Genomic DNA, 22,867 nt, shown 5'->3' with positions numbered 1-22,867 from the left:
CCAAAGCAATATTTCAAAAAAATTTTGTGTAATTAAAAAAAAATGGTGGTTTACGTGTCTACTTAAAAATTTAGTTGAGTAAACTTTCTTCTTAACCGATTTAATTTCCAAAAGAACATATCTAATAGTGAATGTCTCTTTGAGAATTCATATGATGTTTCCAACATTCAAAATTTTTGAAAAATTGTGATGAAAATGATTATATTGCTATCAAATATAAACACAATACTAAAGTTTCAACTAGTTTTCAAAACTAAAGTTTCACAATAATAAATTTCACAATACCGAAATTCAACACAATACTAAGTTCTAAAATAAGGTTTCAATTTTAATATAACTCATAGTGATATCAAATAAGACAGCCTCTATGGGTTTCAGTACTTCTTCAGAGAAAGGCAGACTCATTGTGAAGGCAGAATAACATGATTTTTTTTTCTGATTAAAACAACATGAAGAAATTACACAATCTGTATTTGTTAGTATGACTAATACATATGGCAATAGAGAGAAATCAGCTTCTTGCTCTTTATGCAGATTTGGTTTGTATAATATATCAGTTAAGGTGTTTCCAGCTCTAAGTAATACAAAATTAACAAAGGCCTAAAGCCTTGCTACTAAAAGTGAAACCCTGGACCAGCAGGATCAGTCTCACCTGGGAGCATGCAGACTTACTGAACTATGATCTTAAATTTAACAAGATTCCCAAGTGAATCAGATGCACATTATGATTTGAGAACCACTGGCTTAATCAACACAATATTTCATTACTTCACAGAATTGGAAGGTAGGTTCCAGCTTCCCAGGCAGCATTTCTCTAATTTTCGTAGCTTCTCACTCATGTTCCCAAGAAGGCTGCCACAGCTCTGGACATCATGCCTTCACATGACCTTGCTGAAACACAGGAAGGGCAGTGTCTATTTTTGACAGGGAGGAATATCTTTCACAAAAGCCCCCAAGACAAACCTCTTGGGTGTTTTTGGCCCCTGTCTGGTGATTCCATTAGCAGGAGGGATGGAACTGTCAAGACTGGCTAAGACTTATCAACATTCACTCTGGGGCTAAAGCGGGGTTAGATTCCTGGGCTCATGATCACACTGGGGCTCTTCCACTGAGAAAGGGGTGGGTGGGGAAAGTAAGGTGACAAATGGGCATCCACAGTGAGCACCAAAACTATTTTGCTTCTTCTGGTTCTTTATCCAACAGAGACACATCATGAACTCTTTTTTTTTTTTTTTTAATTATTTATTTATTTATTTATTTTTGGTTGTGTTAGGTCTTCGTTTCTGTGCGAGGGCTTTCTCTAGTTGCAGCAAGCGGGGGCCACTCTTCATTGCGGTGCGCGGGCCTCTCACTATCGTGGCCTCTCTTGTTGCGGAGACACATCATGAGATTCACAAATGATACCACAGGAATCCATTTCTATGATAATGATTGTAATTTGAATGTCAAATAAAAATCTTTTCTTAAGACTTATAATAATGCATTGTCTCTTTGATCTTTCTATAAACACAATGTGATACACAGTGTGAATGCACAGAAGTGGTTTTTTGCACTGTTAGGCCTGTTATGCATTGGTATTTATAGATTGAACAAATAAGAGTAAATATTCTCTCAAATTTAATTTGAAGACAGGACACAATGAGAAAGACAGCAGGTCATTTATTTTGAGTAAGTTCCATTTTCAAAGTGTTTTAAAGCTCCTAAAACAAACAGTTTGACATAGCTCATTTTTAAAAATTTTTAAAAATTTTTTATTTTTTAACATCTTTACTGGAGTATAATTGCTTTACATTGTTGTGTTAGTTTCTGCTGTATAACAAAGTGAATCAGCTATACATATACATATATCCCCATATACCCTCCCTCTTGTGTCTCCCTCCCACCCTCCCTATCACAGCCCTTTAGGTGGTCACAAAGCACCGAGCTGATCTCCCTGTGCTATGTGGCTGCTTCCCACTAGCTATCTATTCTACATTTGGTAGTGTATATATGTCAATGCCAATCTCTCACTTCATTCCAGCTTGCCCTTCCCCCTCCCCGTGTCCTCAAGTCCATTCTCTACATATGCATCTTTATCCCTGTCCTGCCCCTAGGTTCTGCAGAACCTTTTTTTTTTTTTAGATTCCATATATATGTGAAGGCATACAGTATTTGTTTTTCTCTTTCTGACTTACTTCACTCTGTATGACATACTCTAGATCCATCCACCTCACTACCAATAAATCAATTTCGTTTCTTTTATGGCTGAGTAATATTCCATTGTATATATGTGCCACATCTTCCTTATCCATTCATCTGTTGATGGACACTTAGGTTGCTTCCATGTCCTGGCTATTGTAAATAGAGCTGCAATGAAAATTGTGGTACATGATTCTTTTTGAATTATGGTTGTCTCAGGGTATATGCCCAGTAGTGCCCAGTAGTGGGATTGCTGGGTCATATGGTACTTCTATTTTTAGTCTTTTAAGGAACCTCCAGACTGTTCTCCATAGTGGCTGTATCAATTTACATTCCCACCAAAAGTGCAAGAGGGTTCCCTTTTCTCCACACCCTCTCCAGCATTTATTCTTTGTAGATTTTTTGATGATGGCCATTCTGAGCAGTGTGAGATGATACCTCATTGTAGTTTTGATTTGCATTTCTCTAATGATTAGTGATGTTGAGCATCTTTTCATGTGTTTATTGGCAATCTGTATATCTTTTTTGGAGAAATGTCTATTTAGGTCTTCTGCCCATTTTTGGATTGGGTTGTTTGTTTTTTTGATATTGAGCTGCATGAGCTGCTTGTATATTTTGGACATTAATCCTTTGTCACTTGCTATGTTTGCAAATATTTTCTCATATTCTGAGGGTTGTCTTTTCGTCTTGTTTATGGTCTCCTTTGCTGTGCAAAAGATTTTAAGTTTCATTAGGTCCCATTTGTTTACTTTTGTTTTTATTTCCACCTCTCTAGGAGGTGGGTCAAAAAGGATCTTGCTGTGATTTATGTCATAGAGTGTTCTGCTTATGTTTTCCTCTGAGTTTTATAGTGTCTGGCCTTATATTTAAGTGTTTAATCCATTTTGAGCTTATTTTTGTGTATGGTCTTAGGGACTGTACTAATTTCATTCTTTTACATGTAGCTGTCCAGTTTTCCCAGCACCACTTATTGAAGAGGCTGTCTTTTCTCCATTGTATATTTTTGCCTCCTTTATCAAAGATAAGGTGACCATATGTGCGTGGGTTTATCTCTGGGCTTTCTATCTTGTTCCATTGATCTATATTTCTGTTTTTGTGCCAGTACCATACTGTCTGGATTAGTGTAGCTTTGTAGTATAGTCTGAAGTCAGGGATCCTGATTCCTCCACCTCCGTTTTTCTCTCTCAAGATTGCTTTGGCTATTTGGGGTCTTTTGTGTTTCCATACAAATTGTGAAATTTTTTGTTCTAGTTCTGTGAAAAATGCCAGTGGTAGTTTGATAGGGATTGCATTTAATCTGTAGATTGCTTTGAGTAGTATAGTCATTTTCACAATGTTGGTTCTTCCAATCCAAGAACATAGTATATCCCACCATCTGTTTGTATCATCTTTAATATCTTTCATCAGTGTCTTACAGTTTTCTGCATGCAGGTTTTTTGTCTCCTTAGGTAGGTTTATTCCTAGGTATTTTATTCTTTTTGTTGCAGTGGTAAATGGGAGTGTTTCCTTAATTTCTCTTTCAGATTTTTCATCATTAGTGTATAGGAATGCAAGGGATTTCTGTGCATTAATTTTGTATCTTGCTACTTTACCATATTCATTGATTAGCTTTAATAGCTTTCTGGTAGCATCTTTAGGGTTCTCTATGTATAGTATCATGTCATCTGCAAACAGTGACAGTTTACTTCTCTTTTCCAATTTGGATTCCTTTTCTTTTTCTTCTCTGATTGCTGTGGCTAAAAGTTCCAAAACTATGTTTGAATAATAGTGGTGAGAGTGGGCAACCTTGTCTTTTTCCTGATCATAGTGGAGATGGTTTCAATTTTTCACCACTGACAACGATGTTGGCTGTGGGTTTGTCAGATATGGCCTTTATTATGTTGAGGTAAGTTCCCTCTATGCCTACTTTCTGCAGGGCTTTTATCATAAATGGGTGTTGAATTTTGTCGAAAGCTTTTTCTGCATCTATTGAGATGATCATATGATTTTTATCCTTCAATTTGTTAATATGGTGTATCACATTGATTCATTTGTGTATATTGAAGAATCCTTGCATTCCTGGTATAAACCCCACTTGATCATGGTGTATGATCCTTTTAATGTGCTGTTGGCTTCTGTTTGCTATTATTTTGTTGAGAATTTTTGCATCTATGTTCATCAGTGATATTGGCCTGTAGTTTTCTTTTTTTGTGACATCTTTGTCTGGTTTTGGTATCAGGGTGATGGTGGCCTTGTAGAATGAGTTTGGGAGTGTTCCTCCCTCTGCTACATTTTGGAAGAGTTTGAGAAGGATAGGTATTAGCTCTTCTCTAAATGTTTGATAGAATTCGCCTATGAAGCCATCTGGTCCTAGGCTTTTGTTGGTTGGAAGATTTTTAATCACAGTGTCACTTTCAGTGCTTGTGACTGGTCTGTTTATATTTTCTATTTCTTCCTGGTTCAGTCTCGGAAGGTTGAGCTTTTCTAAGAATTTGTCCATTTCTTCCAGGTTGTCCATTTTATTGGCATAGAGTTGCTTGTAGTAATCTCTCATGATCCTTTGTATTTCTGCAGTGTCAGTTGTTACTTCTTTTTCATTTCTAATTCTGTTGATTTGAGTCTTCTCCCTTTTCTTCTTCATGCGTCTGGGTAATGGTTTATCAATTTTCTTTTATCTTCTCAAAGAACAAGCTTTTAGTTTTATTGATCTTTGCTATTGTTTCCTTCATTTCTTTTTCATTTATTTCTGATCTGATATTTATGATTTCTTTCCTTACACTAACTTTGGGGGGTTTTGTTTTTCTTTCTCTAATTGCTTTAGGTACAAGGTTAGGTTGTTTATTTGAGATTTTTCTTGTTCCTTGAGGTAGGATTGTAGTGCTATAAACTTCCCTCTTAGAACTCCTTTTGCTGCATCCCATAGGTTTTGGGTCATTGTGTTTTCATTGTCATTTGTTTTTAGGTATTTTTTGATTTCCTCTTTGATTTCTTCAGTGACCTCTTGGTTATTTAGTAGCATGTTGTTTAGCTGCCGTGTGTTTGCATTTTTTCCAGTTTTTTTCCTGTAATTGATATGTAGTCTCATAGCGTTGTGGTCGGAAAAGATACTTGATACGATTTCAATTTTCTTAAATTTACCAAGGCTTGATTTGTGACCCAAGATATGATCTCTCCTGGAGAATGTTCCATGAGCACTTGAGAAGAAAGTGTTTTCTGTTGTTTTTGGATGGAATGTCCTATAAATATCAATTAAGTCCATCTTGTTTAATGTATCATTTAAAGCTTGTGTTTCCTTATTTATTTTCATTTTGGATGATCTGTCCATTGGTGAAAGTGGGGTGTTAAAGTCCCCTACTATGATTGTGTTACTGTCGATTTCCCCTTTTATGGCTGTTAGTATTTGCCTTATGTATTGAGGTGCTCCTATGTTGGGTACATAAATATTTACAATTGTTATACCTTCCTCTTGGATCGATCCCTTGATCATTATATAGTGTCCTTCTTTGTCTCTTGTAATAGTCTTTATTTTAAAGTTTATTTTGTCTGATATGAGAATTGCTACTCCAGCTTTCTTTTGATTTCCATTTGCATGGAATATCTTTTTCATCCCCTCACTTTCAGTCTATATGTGTCCCTAGATCTGAAGTGGGTCTTTGTAGACAGCATATATACAGGTCTTGTTTTTGTATCCATTCAGCCAGTCTATGTCTTTTGATGCGAGTATTTAATCCATTTACATTTAAGGTAATTATCGATATGTATGTTCCTATTACCATTTTCTTAATTGTTATTGGTTTGTTTTTGTAGGTCTTTTCCTTCTCTTGTGTTTCCTGCCTAGAGAAGTTCCTTTAGTATTTCTTGTAAAGCTGGTTTGGTGGTGCTGAATTCTCTTAGCTTTTGCTTGTCTGTATAGGTTTTAATTTCTCTGTCGAATCTGAATGAGATCCTTGCTGGGTAGAGTAATCTTGGTTGTAGTTTCTTCCCTTTCATCACCTTAAATATGTCCTGCCACTCCCTTCTGGCTTACAGAGTTTCTGCTGCAAGATCAGCTGTTAACCTTATGGGGATTCCCTTGTTTGTTATTTGTTGCTTTTCCCTTCCTGCTTTTAATTTTTTTTTTGTATTTAATTTTTGATAGTTTGATTAATATGTGTCTTGGCACGTTTCTCCTTGGATTTCTCCTGTATGGGACTCTCTGCGCTTCCTGGACTTGACTAACTGTTTCCTTTCCCATATTAGGGAAGTTTTCAACTATAATCTCTTCAAATATTTTCTCAGTCCCTTTCTTTTTCTCTTCTTCTTCTGGGACCCCTATAATTCCAATGTTCGTGTGTTTAATGTTGTCCCAGAGGTCTCTGAGGCTGTCCTCAATTCTTTTCATTCTTTTTTCTTTATTCTGCTCTGCAGTAGTATTCCCACTATTTTATCTTCCAGTTCACTTATCTGTTCTTCTGCTTCAGTTATTCTGCAATTGATTCCTTCTAGAGAATTTTAAATTTCATTTATTGTGTTGTTCATCATTGTTTGCTTGCTCTTTAGTTCTTCTAGGTCCTTGTTAAACGTTTTTTGTATTTTCTCCATTCTATTTCCAAGATTTTGGATCATCTCTACTATCATTACTCTGAATTCTTTGTCAGGTAGACTGCCTATTTCCTCTTCATTTGTTTGGCTTTGTGGGTTTTTACCCTGCTCCTTCATCTGGTGCGTACTTCTCTGTCTTCTTATTTTGCTTAACTTACTGTGTTTGGGGTCTCCTTTTTACAGGCTGCAGGTTTGTAGTTCCCGTTGTTTTTAGTGTCTGCCCCCAGTGGCTAAGGTTGGTTCAGTGGATTGTGTAGGCTTCCTGGTGGAGGGGACTGGTGCCTGTGTTCTGGTGGATGAGGGCGGAGCTTGTCTTTCTGATGGGCAGGACCATGTCCGGTGGTGTGCTTTGGGGTGTCTGTGAACTTATTATGATTTTAGGCAGCCTCTCTGCTAATGGGTGGGGTTGTGTTCCTGTCTTGCTTGTTGTTTGGCATGGGGTGTCCAGCACGGGATGTTGCTGGTCATTAAGTTGAGCTGGGTCTTAGCATTGAGACGGAGATCTCTGGGAGAGCTCCACCAATTGATGTTACATGGGGCCGGGAGGTCTCTGGTGGTCCAATGTCCAGAACTTGGCTCTCCCACCTCAGAGGCTCAGGCCTGACACCCGGTCGGAGCACCAAGATCCTGTCAACCACACAGCTGAGAAGAAAAGGGAGAAGAAAAAAAATAACAAAATAAAATTAAGACGTTATTAAAATAAAAAATAAAAAAATATTAAAATGAAAAAGTAATTAAAAAAAAAGAGAGCAACCAAACCAATTAACAAATCCATCAATGATAACAAGCGCTAAAGTATCCTAAGATAAACAGAAACATCAGAAACTAGTCAGTCGCATACAGCAAACCCCGAGTCTACAGTTGCTCCCAATGTCCACCGTGTCAATTTTGGGATGATTCGTTGTCTGTTCAGGTACTCCACAGATGCAGGGTACATCAAGTTGATTGTGGAGATTTGATCCGCTGCTCCTGAGGCTGCTGGGAGAGATTTCCCTTTCTCTTCTTTGTTTGCACAGCTCCTGGGGTTCAGCTTTGGATCTGGCCCCACGTCTGCATATCGGTCACCCTCTGGCATCTGTTCTTCGCCTGACAGGAGGGGGTTAAAGGAGCGGCTGATTAGGGGGCTCCAGCTCACTCAGTCCGGGGGGAGGGAGGGGTATGGAATGTGGGGTGAGCCTGCAGCAGCAGAGGCCAACGTGACGTTGCAGCACCCTAAGGCATGCCGTGTGCTCTTCCAGGGAAGTTGTCCCTGGATCACGGGATCCTGGCAGTAGCGGACTGCACAGGCTCCTGGGAAGGCAGGTATGGATAGTGACCAGTGCTTGCACACAGGATTTTTGGTGGCTGCAGCAGCAGCGTTAGCATTTCATGCCCGTCTCTGATGTCTGTGCTGATAGCCACAGCTCGTGCCCATCTCTGAAGCTCATTAGGCGTTGCTCTGTATCACCTCTCCTCGCGCACCTCCAAACTATGGTCTCTTAACTCTTAGGCAGGTCCAGACTTTTTCCCAGACTCCCTCCCAGTTAGCTGTGGCACACTAGCCCCCTTCAGGCTATGTTCATGCAGGAAACCCCAGTCCTCTCCCTGGAATCTGACGTCCGAAGCCAGAGCCTCAGCTCCCAGCACCACCCACCCCAGCAGGTGAGCAGACAAGCCTCTCAGGCTGGTGAGTGCTGATCCTCTGTGTGGGAATCTCTCTGCTTTGCCCTCTGCATCCCCTGCTGCGCTCTCCTCCGTGGCTCCGAAGCTTCCCCCCTTCCCACCTCCCATCTCCACCAGTGAAGGGGCTTCCTAGTGCGTGGAAACTTTTCCTCCTTCTCAGCTCCCTCCCAGAGGTGCAGGTCCCATCCCTATTCTTTTGTCTCTGTTTTTTCTTTTTTCTTTTGCCTTATCCAGGTACTTGGGGAGTTTCTTGCCTTTTGGGAAGTCTGAGGTCTTCTGCCAGCGTTCAGTAGGTGTTCTGTAGGAGCTGTACTACATGTAGATGTATTTTTGATGTATTTGTGGGGAGGAAGGTGATCTCCATGTCTTACTACTCTGCCATCTTGAAGGTCCTCCCTGACATAGCTCATTTTTGAAAGCATTTTGTGTTTTACTGAAATGAGTTTACAGAATTAATTTAGTCAACAAATATTTACTGAAAACTTACCATGTCGAGGCATTATTCTAATTGTGGGTTTACAAGATTAATGAAATAGTCAGGATCAGGGAACTTGTAATTGCATGAAAAGACAGAATAAACAAACAACAATTGGGAAACAAACAATCACTAAGGGAAAAGGAAAAGCAATATAAATAAAAATAACCGAGTGCTGAGATAAGGAATAGATTTACTTAGATAAAAAGTTTACGGAAAGTCTTTATAAAATCACATTTAGGGAATTCCCTGGTGGTCCAGTGGTTAGGACTCTGTGCTTCCAATGGGGGCATGGGTTCAATCCCTGGTCAGGCAACTAAGATCCCACATGCTGCACAGTGTGGCAAATAAATAAATTAATTAATTAACAAATTTTTAAAATGACATTTAAGCTAAAATTTATTTCTTTTAATTTAATTAAATTTTTATACAGCAGGTTCTTATTAGTCATCCATTTTATACACATCAGTGTATACATGTCAATCCCAATATCCCAATTCATCACACCACCACCCCCACCCCCTGCCACTTTCTCCCCTTGGTGTCCAATACGTTTGTTCTCTACATCTGTGTCTCAATTTCTGCCCTGCAAACTGGTTCATCTGTACCATTTTTCTAGGTTCCACATATATGCATTAATATACGATATTTGTTTTTCTCTTTCTGACTTACTTCATTCTGTATGACAGTCTCTAGGTCCATTCACATCTCTACAAATGACCCAATTTCGTTCCTTTTTATGGCTGAGTAATATTCCATTGTATATATGTACAACAACTTCTTTACCCATTCAACTGTCGATGGGCATTTAGGTTGCTTCCATGACCTGGCTATTGTAAATAGTGCTGCAATGAACATAGGGGTGCATGTTTCTTTTTGAATTATGGTTTTCTCTGGGTATGTACCCAGTAGTGGGATTGCTGGGTCATATGGTAATTCTATTTTTAGTTTTTTAAGGAACCTCCATACTGTTCTCCATAGTAGCTGTATCAATTTACATTCCCACCAACAGTGCAAGAGGGTTCCCTTTTCTCCACACCCTCTCTAGCATTTGTTGTTTGTAGATTTTCTGAGGATGCCCATTCTAACTGGTGTGAGGTGATACTTTATTGTAGTTTTGATTTGCATTTCTCTAATAATTAGTGCTGTTGAACAGCTTTTCATGTGTTAAGCAAAAATTTAGATGGTGGGGTGTGCAGGCTATGCTACTTGTTTTAATGTGCCCTGGGCTAAGAATGTTTTTGGTTTTTTTTACATTTAAATTTTTAAAAAAGAAGAAGAAGATTTCATTACACATGAAAATTATAAAAAATTCTAGCTTTAGTGTCCATAAATAAAGTTTTTTTGGAACACAACAATGCTCCTTCATTTAAAGCATTTGCTCTACAGTGGCTGAGTTGAATAGTTGCAGTAGAGACTGTATGACCCGAAAGCTTAATTATATTTACTATCTGGCCCTTTATAGAACTTTGCCCATCCTTGACCTAGAGATGAGCAGAATTCATCCTTAGGAAGAAGCAGGGGAATGGCATTCTAGGCCAAGGAAGGAACATGCACAGAAGTTCTCAAATAAAACAGAGGCAAGTAGCAGAACCACAGTGACAAGTGGGAATACAGAAAGAAACTAAGTAGGAAAGATGGCCAGGGGCCAGTGCATGTAAGGTCCTCTTGTCAGTCAAGTGTGACTACCATTAAGTACAAGGGGAAGCCTATGATGGATTTTAAGTAAGGAATTACTCTACTACTTATATTCTATAGAGATCACCCTGGCTTCTATGTGGAAACTTTATTAGAAGAGAGCCACAGAAGACAGAACTCCAAATGCAAAGTTATTACTGGCAAAGGTCAGGGAAGAAGTGATTGTGGCTTGGGCAATGAACGGCTGGTTATAAATCCTTGAAGAGAGAATTTCAGAAGTTAAGGGTAAGCAGTTAGACACATCCTGTAGCATTTGTTATTCCTATGACATGTAAGAATTTGATTGGGAGATCGGTCATCTGGAATAGGGTGGAGGCCAACTCAGGTTCTGTGGAACTTATGTGGTGAGTTGCCTGTGTTAGGAGTTGCAAACCAGGCGTAGGTAGGAGGACCATGTTATACAACATGTGATATGTTAGGGTGGTTAGTCAGGTGTCACCAAAGAGTGGATAAAAAATAGAGAAAATATAAGCAGTTATCTATTTATATAATATGCTCTGGACTTTATAAAACTATGACAGGTTACATTTGAAAGTAAGCATTTCTTTCATCATCAAGGAAGAAAGAAACAGAGAGGGTAGGGGGAGAGAAGAAGGAAGGGAGGAAAGAAAGAAGGAAGGAAGGAATAAAAACTATAAATATATCCTCTTCAGAACTCCAGCAAACTTCTTTGCCATGTGCCTGACTTGTTCTTTGATTTTAGTTATGCTTCAAACAACTTTAGATGGCCTCTTCTGCTCAGCGAAATAAACTTAATTATTTTTACCTTCACTCATGAGAAAAAAAAAACTAGTGAAGCTTTATAAATCATTTGCAAAGTGCTATGTAAATTGCATCTTTGGCTCATTTTCCCATTGTGTAGTTGTGAGAATTTCACGGTGAATGTGTGCTTATTTGGCATACAGAACGCAGAAGTTCTTACACCTTATTGTTGGAAGGACATTGCTTAAAAACTATTTAAAGTTATCATAGTCATTCTTGCAATGGAGTCACCCATAGCAGCTTCTCTATCAGCAAAACCTTGCCACGATATAATGTATCAGGGCCAACTCCTGAAGTTCCTCTTTAAGGAACGCATAAAAAAACGGAATTGATAATAATAGAACACTCAGCACATCATATAGATGTCTGCTTTTATTGTTGTTAGTACGCTGGGCACAAAAAGTTAATGGGCAATTCATTTAAAGTTTGGAACTTTCAGCAGAAAGTAAAGGAGGTTAATTGATTTATACTAACACAGATAAAGGGGCTTTTGTACAGTCATTTATTGGTTAAAGCAAATTTGTCTAAGCATGCTTCTAACCAGGAAAGATTAATTAAACACTTAATGTCAGGGTAAGGTTCTGAACGTGAATTGAGAACGCTTCATATTTCAACGTAATACAGGGTGCATAGTAAAAAGAGCACTGGATTAAGAGTCAGGAATCTAGAATTCCCCTCTATAATTTCTTAATCATGAGACTTTGAGAAGGTTCTTTTAAATACGTTGGACCTCAGTTTTTTTGACAGGAGAATGGGGTAATTTTATTTAGTCTGTTTAAATTACAATGATCTAATGAGCTAAATGAGATAAAGACTGAAAACATACTTTGAAAATTATTTACACACTATTATAAAAAAATGAACTCATTAAAACAGGCTCCTAGAGTCAATATAGTTCCTAATCTACTGCAAGCAGAAAAGTAAAACTATTCTGGGCACAAAGGTCATTGAAATATTTCCACGGGTGTCTGAGGAAGAGCCAGAGGTATATAAATCATCTCCTACCTACGACGTCACTGTTTATTCTCATGTTGACTTCGGAATTGGAAAGGTTGCCCCATCTCCAGGTTAAGCTTAGCTCTCAGACATAAGACAGATGAAGCAGGTTATCAGCAACTAGTGTGGGAAGGCCAGCTTATAACTTTCAGTTTACAACAGGATCTTTTCAAAATTCCACTATAAATCTGGACACATGTATTTTGTATAACTTCTATTTTTTTCATATAACTTCTATTTTCAAGCATATATATGGAGTGGGGAAGTGAGGATTAAAAAAGTACCATTTTGTATTGTGTTGTGGTTCTTTGTACCCCACTGGGAGCAAAGGACAGAATAAATGCCAAAACCAAACCAGTATAAAAATCAGGACTTTGGGCCAGAAGCTAAAATACTCTCTTAGGAAAATAAGGAATAGGAATCACAAATCTTTTCTGAGGTGACCTGGGTTATAAAGAAAACAGAAACCCTTCTTCTTAAAAAAAGTAAGAAATAAAATGCTCTCTTTCCAGCCGAGGTTAGAGTTGTTTGTGACCTTAGAGCTGGCAGCAATGGAAAAATCATGTCGAGCTTCAATATGTTACTCATGTGGTAGTTCTTCCAAAGGAATAAATGCACATGTGATTCTGATGACCTCACGTGAGATATCAAGGTGTTACATTAGAGCGGAAGACCAGCAAGTCTTTACTGGAAACCTTTCTCCTGCTAAAGATATTGCCTGCACCAAATAAATTACACGGGCTTTCCAAACGTATAGCTGCCTGCTTTTAACTAAAGCTAGCCTGGCTGTGGGATTTTTGCTGTTTTGACCTCCGACAGCAACAAAAACAAGGCATGGATATTGACTTTAGAAGAAAGACAGCAGGAAGTATTTTCCAGTGAGATTATCCTCAAGGGATATTAAATAGTAAAGAACCAACGTATATATTTAAGCTGCATCTGTAAATAAAAAGTTCCTCTGGGACAAACCAAGTAGATGATTAAGTATTTGAAAAACATAAAGCAGACACATGTAACAGAGTCATTAAATACAACGAAAATTAGGGAGAATGGAATAACAATAAACTGAAATAGGCTTGTCTAGCCTAGATACAAACAGTAGCAAAAGCCTGGAAGCATTTATCCTTCATTTCATTAATTTTTACCTCTCAGCACATTTTTTTTTTTTTTTTTTTCATGTAATGTCTGAAACATTTATATTAACATATTTCCATACATATTTCCATACAAGTACAAATATAAGATTTTTAGAAATTTCATGTAATGTCTGAAACATTTATATTAACATATTTCCATACATATTTCCATACAAATACAAATATGATTTTTAGAAATTTCATGTAATGTCTGAAACATTTATATTAACATATTTCCATACATATTTCCATACAAATACAAATTCTCAGCACATTTTTAAATGACACTTTTAAAGCCATTTCTTGAGACAAAAGGTAGAATCCTGAAATTCATATTCAGAAAAATTAGCTTTCCCCAAAAGTCTAAGCATTTAAAAAATTAAAAATAGTTTTGAAAGATAATACGAATATTTAATATATATATTCAAAAAATATATATCTTTGGAAGATAATACAAATATTTCATATATATTTGATATACACCTTTATGTATAATATATATCCAGAATATGCTATATAAATATATATGTGTATGTGTGTGTGTGTACGTATATACACACACAGATTTTGGCCAAAAAATAAAAAAGCTGTCATGCACACTTCTATGAGCAGTTGATTAATTGACAGTTATTCCAACTGACTCAAGTAGCTATCCATGGACATCTCAAATATTTGAATTTTTTCCAACTTGGTCTTTGTGCTGGTAATGCTCAGGGTAATATTCAAGATATAGCTTCCTGACTATTGTTGTAATAAAAGCAATAAGAAGAAGAATATTCAACCAGATGTGTATTCTTTCAAAGAATATAGATAGCTCTGTTACTAAAAAAAGTCAGTTGAACCACCTTAATGCCTGTGGAAAATAGTGACTGGCTTAACTTCAAGAGATATTTTTCAAGGGATAATTCCAAGAGAATAGTTTTCAAGTATTCATATAGTGCTCATGGACTTCATTCACACATTTCCCCCCTGTTAACTTGTGTTAGTATATGGGAAAAACTATGACTTAACACCCTCTCACTTTATTTAAAATATCATTTGTTTTAAATTATGAAGGAATAATGTGTTCACTTATATGTTGCACTGCAATTGTTTTTTTGTTTGTTTGGTTTTTGTTTTGTTTTGTTACCAGTTTTAACCAGTGGAAAGAAACCCTGGGCAGTGCAACTGAAAGGCTCTGTTTTTATGCTCAGTTCTCACATTTTAGCCTTGCGGTCCCTACTCACTTGATGTCTCCCTGCTTTCATTTTTTCCCTCTTACCTCTTGAACTCATATTCTCTCCTCTCTTTCAGGAACTTGTGCGATTGTGCAGCTTCTTACTTTAGTGTTTAGAATCTTTCTCTCTACTGGTTTCTTCTCTTGTGCTCTCCTAAATATGCTTATATGTGTCCTTTGCTGAAAACATACAAACCAACACACACACTCACATGCAAAAACAAACTAACAAAACTTTTCCTTGATCTTGTCTCCTCATAACCTACCATCCTGTCTCTCTCTACTTTAACAATCTCAAATTCTTTCAAGTCCTCAAAAACTCTATGGTCTCCAAATATATTTTGGCATTACATGGTAATGCTTAGCGTGTTCTTATCCAATGACCCAGAATTCCAGTCCCAGGTTAAATACTCCAGAAAAACTTTCACACTTGGGCAACAGGTGACATATAAGAATTTTTAGAGCTATATTGTTGGTAAAGCAAAATTCTGGAAACAAACCAATGTCTAATAGATGGATAAAGAAATTTTGATATCTTTTACATTGGACAGCTATATAATAATAAAAGTTAAATGACCTCAGCTGCAAGAATAAGCCTGGATGACACTCAAAACACGTTGAATGAAAAAAAGAAAATCATTAAATAACATATGTAATAAGATTGCATTTACATAAAATTCAGAAACAAACAAAATTTAACAATATATGAACAAAGATATATATGCATATATTAATAATATAAAGCAAGACGAGCAAATAATATACACAAAATTCATAATAGTAATTAAATACATAATATATATTGAACATATTATGTACATTTCTCCATATACATGTATATGTGTACCTTCAAGAAAGGGGGAGGGATACACAAGAACAGAAGTACAAAGTGCATCAAAATGATTGGTAATTTCTATTTCCAGTAAGGAGGTGTGGTGATAAGTCCATAAACGTTATATCTGAATTTTTGTGGGTATGATCTATTTCACAGTTTAAAAACTCTGGTCTCTCTTGTTTCTCTCCCTTTATATTTCTCAGCCAGTTCTTTCCATTTTCTTATGCCCCCCACCAAGGTTTGCTGGCTAACTCCAACTCAACTGAGTCTCATCTTAGTTGTTTCTTCCAAGGGGAGTCTTCCTTGATCTAAAATAGGTCAGCTCATTTATTATATTAGCCCATATCATCTTGTCCTTAGCCTTTCTTAACACTCAGCTTACTTGTTAAATACCTGCTTACTCCTCCGGGCTCTAAACTCCATTAGGGGACATAGTACTTAGCATGAAACCTGACACAAAATGGATGATCAATAAATATTTCTTGAGTTGAATTATTCTCTTTTGGGGTAAACTTCTTATAAGAGCAGTTTATAACTATCATGCAAGTTTCTCAGGTCAAATTTATTCTTCATTACTCTTGAATATGACTACTGTCTTAACAAATCTGCTGTATTTGCTTTCAGGGAGGTCACCAGTAACTTCGTAATAGCCTTTAGTTAGTGTAAGTCCTTAACCAACTTGACCTCTCTGGATATTTGATACTCCTAAAGAAAGCATTCGGTAATTTGCTTAACATTTACTGAGTGTTTTGTATGTGTCAGAAAATGTGAAAGTGCTTCCCTTAGATTCCATGACACTGCTTTCACCTAGTTCCTCTGCTTCTCCCCATTTTTCTTCCCTTCTTCCTTGAGCTCTGCTTGCTCTCTTGTTTTCAAGAGTTGTTCTCAGTGCTTGACTCTACCTGCTCTATCCGCTATTCTCACTGATGATTCTCCCTTAGTTCACCTCATCAGCATCTCTTAAACTATTACAACGTCCTCCTTACTGTTCTTTGCCTCTAATTACTCCCACGCCAAGGCACCTTTCACACCTACCTGTCTTTAAAAAAATCCACTGTTGTTCCCTGCTTTAAATTTTGTAATTTCCTCTTACTGGTCACAGGATACAGCTTAAATTCATGCCCAAACCACAAGGCCTTTCACAATATCTGACGGACTTACTCTGCAGCCTCATCTTCAGGTGCTCCCCATTGTACCCAACGCTCCAACCACCCCAAATTATGTGAATTTTTTAACGCGTCCTATACTTACTCACATGGGGGGGCTCTGCTCACGTTTTGCTTTATGCTGAAAGTCCCTTTTACTCTGCTTCTTTATTTAGAAAATTCCAACATCAATGATCCTAAATTGGGGGAGTGGGGCTGGGGGGAGGAAGGGTGTCAAGAAACAATTTGAAAACCTAATAAAAAAAGATATTGCACCCTTTGTCAGTTAAATTCATACCAGCACACACAATTTTACATAGCATTTCACGGCATTTGCTCTGCCTTATCCATTTTTCATGAATGCAAATGAGTCAAATGAGTTGAATGTGAAAATACTATGTAAATGTGAGGCACTCTCCCTCCTTCCACTGGAGAGAGAAAAGTCTTGCTATGCACTTGATTACCTATATATAGAACCCAAGTTAAATGGTTCCCAAGGAATTTTGAGTAAATGGGCAATGTTAACAGGTTGATCATGTTTTAAAAACAGATAATATAGTCTCTCTGCAGGTCTGTAGTATATTAATGAGTTAGTCATTTCATGAAATGATACAAACATTCCCTAAAGTCAAATTAGAGTATCAGAGAGTGATTGGAGTAGTGAGGGTCAGAAGATAATCACCTGAGGAAAACAATAATGTGTGAGATACTGGAAGCTAGCAGGTGAAGACCCTACAGAGCTGATAAGCCATCATCTCTCAACAACTCTCTAGCCTCTTGTTCAACAATTAACCATTCTACAAACATGTATCATGCATTACCCCATGTTAGGCATTGTACTTGACACTAGGATACACAGAATAATTAAAATGGTCTCTAATCTTGAGGTTTCATTATCTGCAAGATTACAGCATTCTTTACATCGGGTTTCCCATGAGATACATTAAGTGAATGATTTATTCCTCACACCTGCACATACATGCTCATGTGAGTTTAAAGGAGACAGGCTGGTGCTACATACAGTCTGAGTTGGAACACCAGCATCATCAACTCTGGTTACATTGATGACTTTGAAATGCAAAGAGGACACCACAGACATGCTAGCATAGAGCTAATAAAACTTGCCAGGAAACAACAAATATTTTTTTTAACAAAAGCATGACATGAAATAATCAATCTTACTCATATTCACAAGCTACTAATTATGATTTTGCTGCATCTCATGAGGTCTCTAAAAGTCGATCAGTTGGGCAAAAGGAAACACTGGCTGGTTTCAAGTGAAGGTAACTCTCTGAGTCTGAGCTGCGCGGGCAGTCCCTGCTTTCTGAGGTATTCCACAGCAGCAGTTTACAGACATCCTCACCCCTAAAATGCTGAGCACATTTTGGAAGAAATGTGTTCGTCACTGAGCAATTAAACCACAGAATGTTTTGCTCCATCTAAGAGGAAAAATGTGTTCACTGAAACTGAAGCTTAAAATATATAGTCTTTTAAGCTAGATTTCACAGTTTTGATACTTTGCATAACAACACAAAGCAATTACACGTGCATAAACACTTTAAAAGTAAGGTTAGAAAAAAATAAAAGGATTATGAAACAGTAGCTAAAAATCTGATGTGACCTTCTTGTTAAGCAATTTTGAGATGTTCATTTGCTTTGTATTAAATGCAACTCCAAATTTCTGAAAGTCTCTTTTTGTATTTTATTATTTCCTAAAAGTGAAAAGCAACAACCAGCTTCACACAAAACCTCTGTGCATATTGAATCTGCTCAGAACAGGAAAAAATATATATCTGTGGTTTCTCATCATGATTTTCAGCCACACCTACCTCCACAAAGGAAATATTGTGAGTTGGGTATGAGAGAGCGTGTAGCCATAAAATTCAAAAAACTAACTTCCCCGGCTGATTTTTTTTTTTTTTTCCAAACTCATAGGAAATATCCTTTGGACAGTATTATACCTAAGCTTTTCTGAAGGACAACAAATATAGTCTAGTTTCAGTTGTTAACATATATCAGCATTAAAAAGCAGGTGAAAGGAAGAAACAAGTAAAACAGAGTTTAATATTTTAAATCACTATGAAGTCTTCGATTTTACAAAATACGTGATGTTTACTCACTTAACTTTTACAGTCTTAAGAGTTATGGGACTTTAATCTCAATTTTACCAGTGAGGAAAGTAGGCAGGCCTTGAGGGAACTGAGCAAGTAGCTTAAGGTAAAATATTTTACAAGTGTTAGAATTAGGGTTTTACTATGTGAAGTCCAGGACTCTAACGCATTTAACATGGTGACTGAAAATCTCAGCAAGAATGGGAAAAATATCAATCCTTAAAAAAAAAAAAAAGTAAAAATGAACAATCCATGAGGACAAATCACCTAAAGTAATTTGCAAGAATGGGAAACAGCATGATACCCTATATGTTATCCTCTAAGTCTCCTGTAGCATGATATTGTTCTGAATAGGTCTCAATAAATACAAATCAATAAATAAAGAACAGATCTTCCTAACACTTTCCAATAGAATGTAAATTAATGGGGAAGTGAAAAACTAAATTTAGCAAGATTTTGTCATCCCCTTGAGTAACATTAAACCAAAGATAATGACTCTGAATTTGATCATCTAGCAAGTAGTTCTCTTACCTAAGAGACACATGGTCTAAAACAGTACCTCTCAATACACATGCCACAGGAGACCCAGGAGAGCCTTCAACCTGCTAGGTTAGCCCACAGCTCCTGCACAGCCATTCCTATCTAGCCCATTGCTGCTGGGACCTAAATTCTCCCTACACTCAGGCAGTTTGCACCCCCCAAAGTCTAGTATTTGAGAAAGGAATCAGGAGTTCATCCATCAGTGATGTTTGTGCACATATTCTATCTCCTTCCTTTCCTTTAGCTGCCTTTAGATCACCAAAATAAGCAAACTTAGTTATGGACATTCAGCCTAAATTATGATAGACAGTTCATAAGGGTCATAATTAAGCAAGTTTTCTGATAAGCTCTGAGAGAATATTAAAAGAAGATGCATAAATAAGACACTAGGCTTGCAGGTAGAATTAAATCCAGTTATCCAGTTTTTTTTTTTTTTTAATGCACTGTAGACTTATAAAGAGTACATTTAGAGGCTAAACCATGAGTTCAGCAGAAAAAAAAAGATTTGAAGACATTTAGTAAAGTAGAATTCAGCCTTTAGCAGTGGTGGTCACATAGTTGATATCAGATAATATTTGTTGAATGACCTGGGAAAAAGAATTTCAGGATAGTTTGAACAATTATGAGAACAATGCTGATGAACTACTTCAATTTAATCCATCATACATTTACTGAGTGCCAGCTAGGTGTATGTCAATCAACATATACTGTGCATGATGAAAATTCAAAGTTAGATAAAAGATAGTAAATTTTCCAAGGAAACTGCATCTGGTGTTTTCATTTCTCTGTTATGGGATGAGTTTCAGTCACAACTGTAAGAAAATACTAGCAGATAGTGGGAAGAAACCTGATATTCTGAGACTTAGAGGAAAAGGTAACTAGAGAAATTAAGGTATCTGTATTTTAAAAAATATATGCATATTATTCATTATATATTATATAATATGTTGTAATATGCATGATAATTTAAAATTATTTAACATATTTAATCTTTGAAAGTTATTTTTACAAAATATTTTTGCTGTTAGACAATGGGATTTTAAGCAAAATTATAGCAGAGTAGTGATTTGAAAAAATACACATTTTTAGATAAAAGAGCATGTTAGAAAAATACAAGTCAACATATAAAAATCTGTACTATTGATTTCTTGTGATAATTTTTACAAAGAATGACCATTTCATATTTCTGATTACAACTATTATTCTCTTTGAGCCCTCGCTAAAATGATTTTACATGTGAGATGTGTTAAAACCCTATTAAAGAAGTTAGTCAACTATAGATAATCCATTGGCTAAATGAGGCTTCTATCAACAGACTAAAGTGGTAGCTGCTGGAAATAGGGTTGTAGATTGAATCTATTCAAGAGACTGTTCCCTGTTGACTGGTGCTTAGAGAACTTGATCATTTAGTTGTAATTTAGAAACTATAGTTAGTGTCCCAAAACTCTACTTGAAATTTCTTTTTCACAAGGGAGCCAAACTGTTACTTCCTCATAACTGCCTTGCAATTTTCAGGGATTACTCTAAGTGTGAATTGTCAAGTATTCCTTCCAGCTGCCTCCTGTCAGGCTATAATCCCATACTGAGCCTTGTCAGAGGTCACTGAGCTCTTGACTAATGCATTTCATTAGAGAAGGAAAGCAGAATGTCTCCAGCACACAAATGGCAGGAGACATACAGCAGGACTGGGCACTACTTTTAAAAAAACACACTAAACTTTAAATCCAGGAAACTTTAAAAAGTCTCTTTCAGTATATATTCAATTATTCAGAACAAAAGTTAGTATATCAAATGTTTATAATCACATGGCATTTTTGCAATTAAAACTTTCAAGCTATTAACAGTGATGGATGAATCATTGATAAGAAAAATACTTATACCAACAAATCTGTTCCTTTTTCGTAGTTGCTCCCTAAATCAATTTTTAGGCTATTTAAATTTTCACTTTTCCCTGATAGTGAATATATTGTTACATTTATTTAAACCCTTGAAATCCTTTATGTTGAAATCTACTTTCAGTGAAGGTGGAAATCTGTAAATACAGTGGCGAAATTTAAATTTCAAAAAAATCTATCTTGTGGAATTCTTAGATACATGAACATTTGGTTCCCTCAATAAGATACAATTAGGAAAAAAGTGTGTCCACCATAGGTGCAATAGTTGTTTTAAGAATTTCTCTTTAAGCACACCACTAAATATTGTTCTCTGTTTGGTCTTACGTTTTGTTATTATTTTTGAGATTTAGCCTTATAAGAACAATCTTGAAAGACTATTCTTTAGTTAGAAAGATACTAATGGGGACTTCCCTGGTGGTGCAGTGGTTAAGAATCCGCCTGCCAATGCAGGGGACACAGGTTTGATCCCTGGTCCGGGAAGATCTCACATGCTGCGGAGCAGCTAAGCCCGTGCGCCACAACTACTGAGCCGGCACTCTACAGCCCGCGAGCCACAACTACTGAAGCCCACGCGCCTAGAGCAACGGACAGTAGCCCCCGCTCGCTGCAACTAGAGAAAGCCTGCGTGCAGAAACAAAGACCCAACGCAGCCAAATAAAAAAAAAAGGATACTAATGTTCATTATGAAACATGCTAGGAAATACTCTTTTGTTACTTCCATTGCCAAATTTAAATAATCTTAACAGAAAGTAGGAAAAAAAATGAGTCTATGAAACCATTTTATGTTGAATAAGCTAAAAGAAGATTTATTCCTCCATAAGGACCAATTAGTTTTGGAAAAGTATCAAAACTTTTAATCACACTTGTTTAAACTGCAAAATTAAGCTACATCATCAAGATTTGTAAAATGAAATAACCTGTATCTGACTACCATCCTCTCCATTTACAAATAGGTTTATCACTTTGAGAAAATCTTTCCTTTAGGAGATGGTTTACTGTAAATGTCACTTAAGAGTGTCATTTAAAAAGAAAAAAGATAAATACATCAAAATGTGTTGCAAAATTTTAAGTTATGTATTTAAAAGTTAGGGCTTCCCTGGTGGCGCAGTGGCTGAGAGTCTGCCTGCCAATGCAGGGGACACGGGTTCAAGCCCTGGTCTGGGAAGATCCCACATGCCGCGGAGCAACTGGGCCCGTGAGCCACAACTACTGAGCCTGCGCGTCTGGAGCCTGTGCTCCGCAACAAGAGAGGCCGCGACAGTGAGAGGCCCGCGCACCGCGATGAAGAGGGGCCCCCGCTTGCCACAACTAGAGAAAGCCCTCGCACAGAAACGAAGACCCAACACAGCCATAAATAAATAAATAAATAAAATTAAAAAAAAAAAAAAAGTTAATGTTTTGCTTGCCCACCTGAAATGACTAGAGTCTGCATTTTTTTCTTGAATTAACTAACTGATTCCATATCTGTCACAAGGAGATATCTTTATAGGGAAACTAGAGTGATGCATTTGTTCCCGTATTTGTTTTTTAGGCTAAATATGCAAAATAAATTGTTTAGAGCAACAATGCCTTTGGTATGTTTTTACCACTTCTATGTTATTATTTTATTCTCCATTTTCTCTGAAAAATAGAAATATATATTATATACACATATGTAT

This window comes from Balaenoptera ricei, chromosome 10 (genome assembly GCF_028023285.1).
Source record: "Balaenoptera ricei isolate mBalRic1 chromosome 10, mBalRic1.hap2, whole genome shotgun sequence".
Lineage (NCBI taxonomy): Eukaryota > Metazoa > Chordata > Mammalia > Artiodactyla > Balaenopteridae > Balaenoptera > Balaenoptera ricei.
This window is presented reverse-complemented; position numbering follows the sequence as displayed.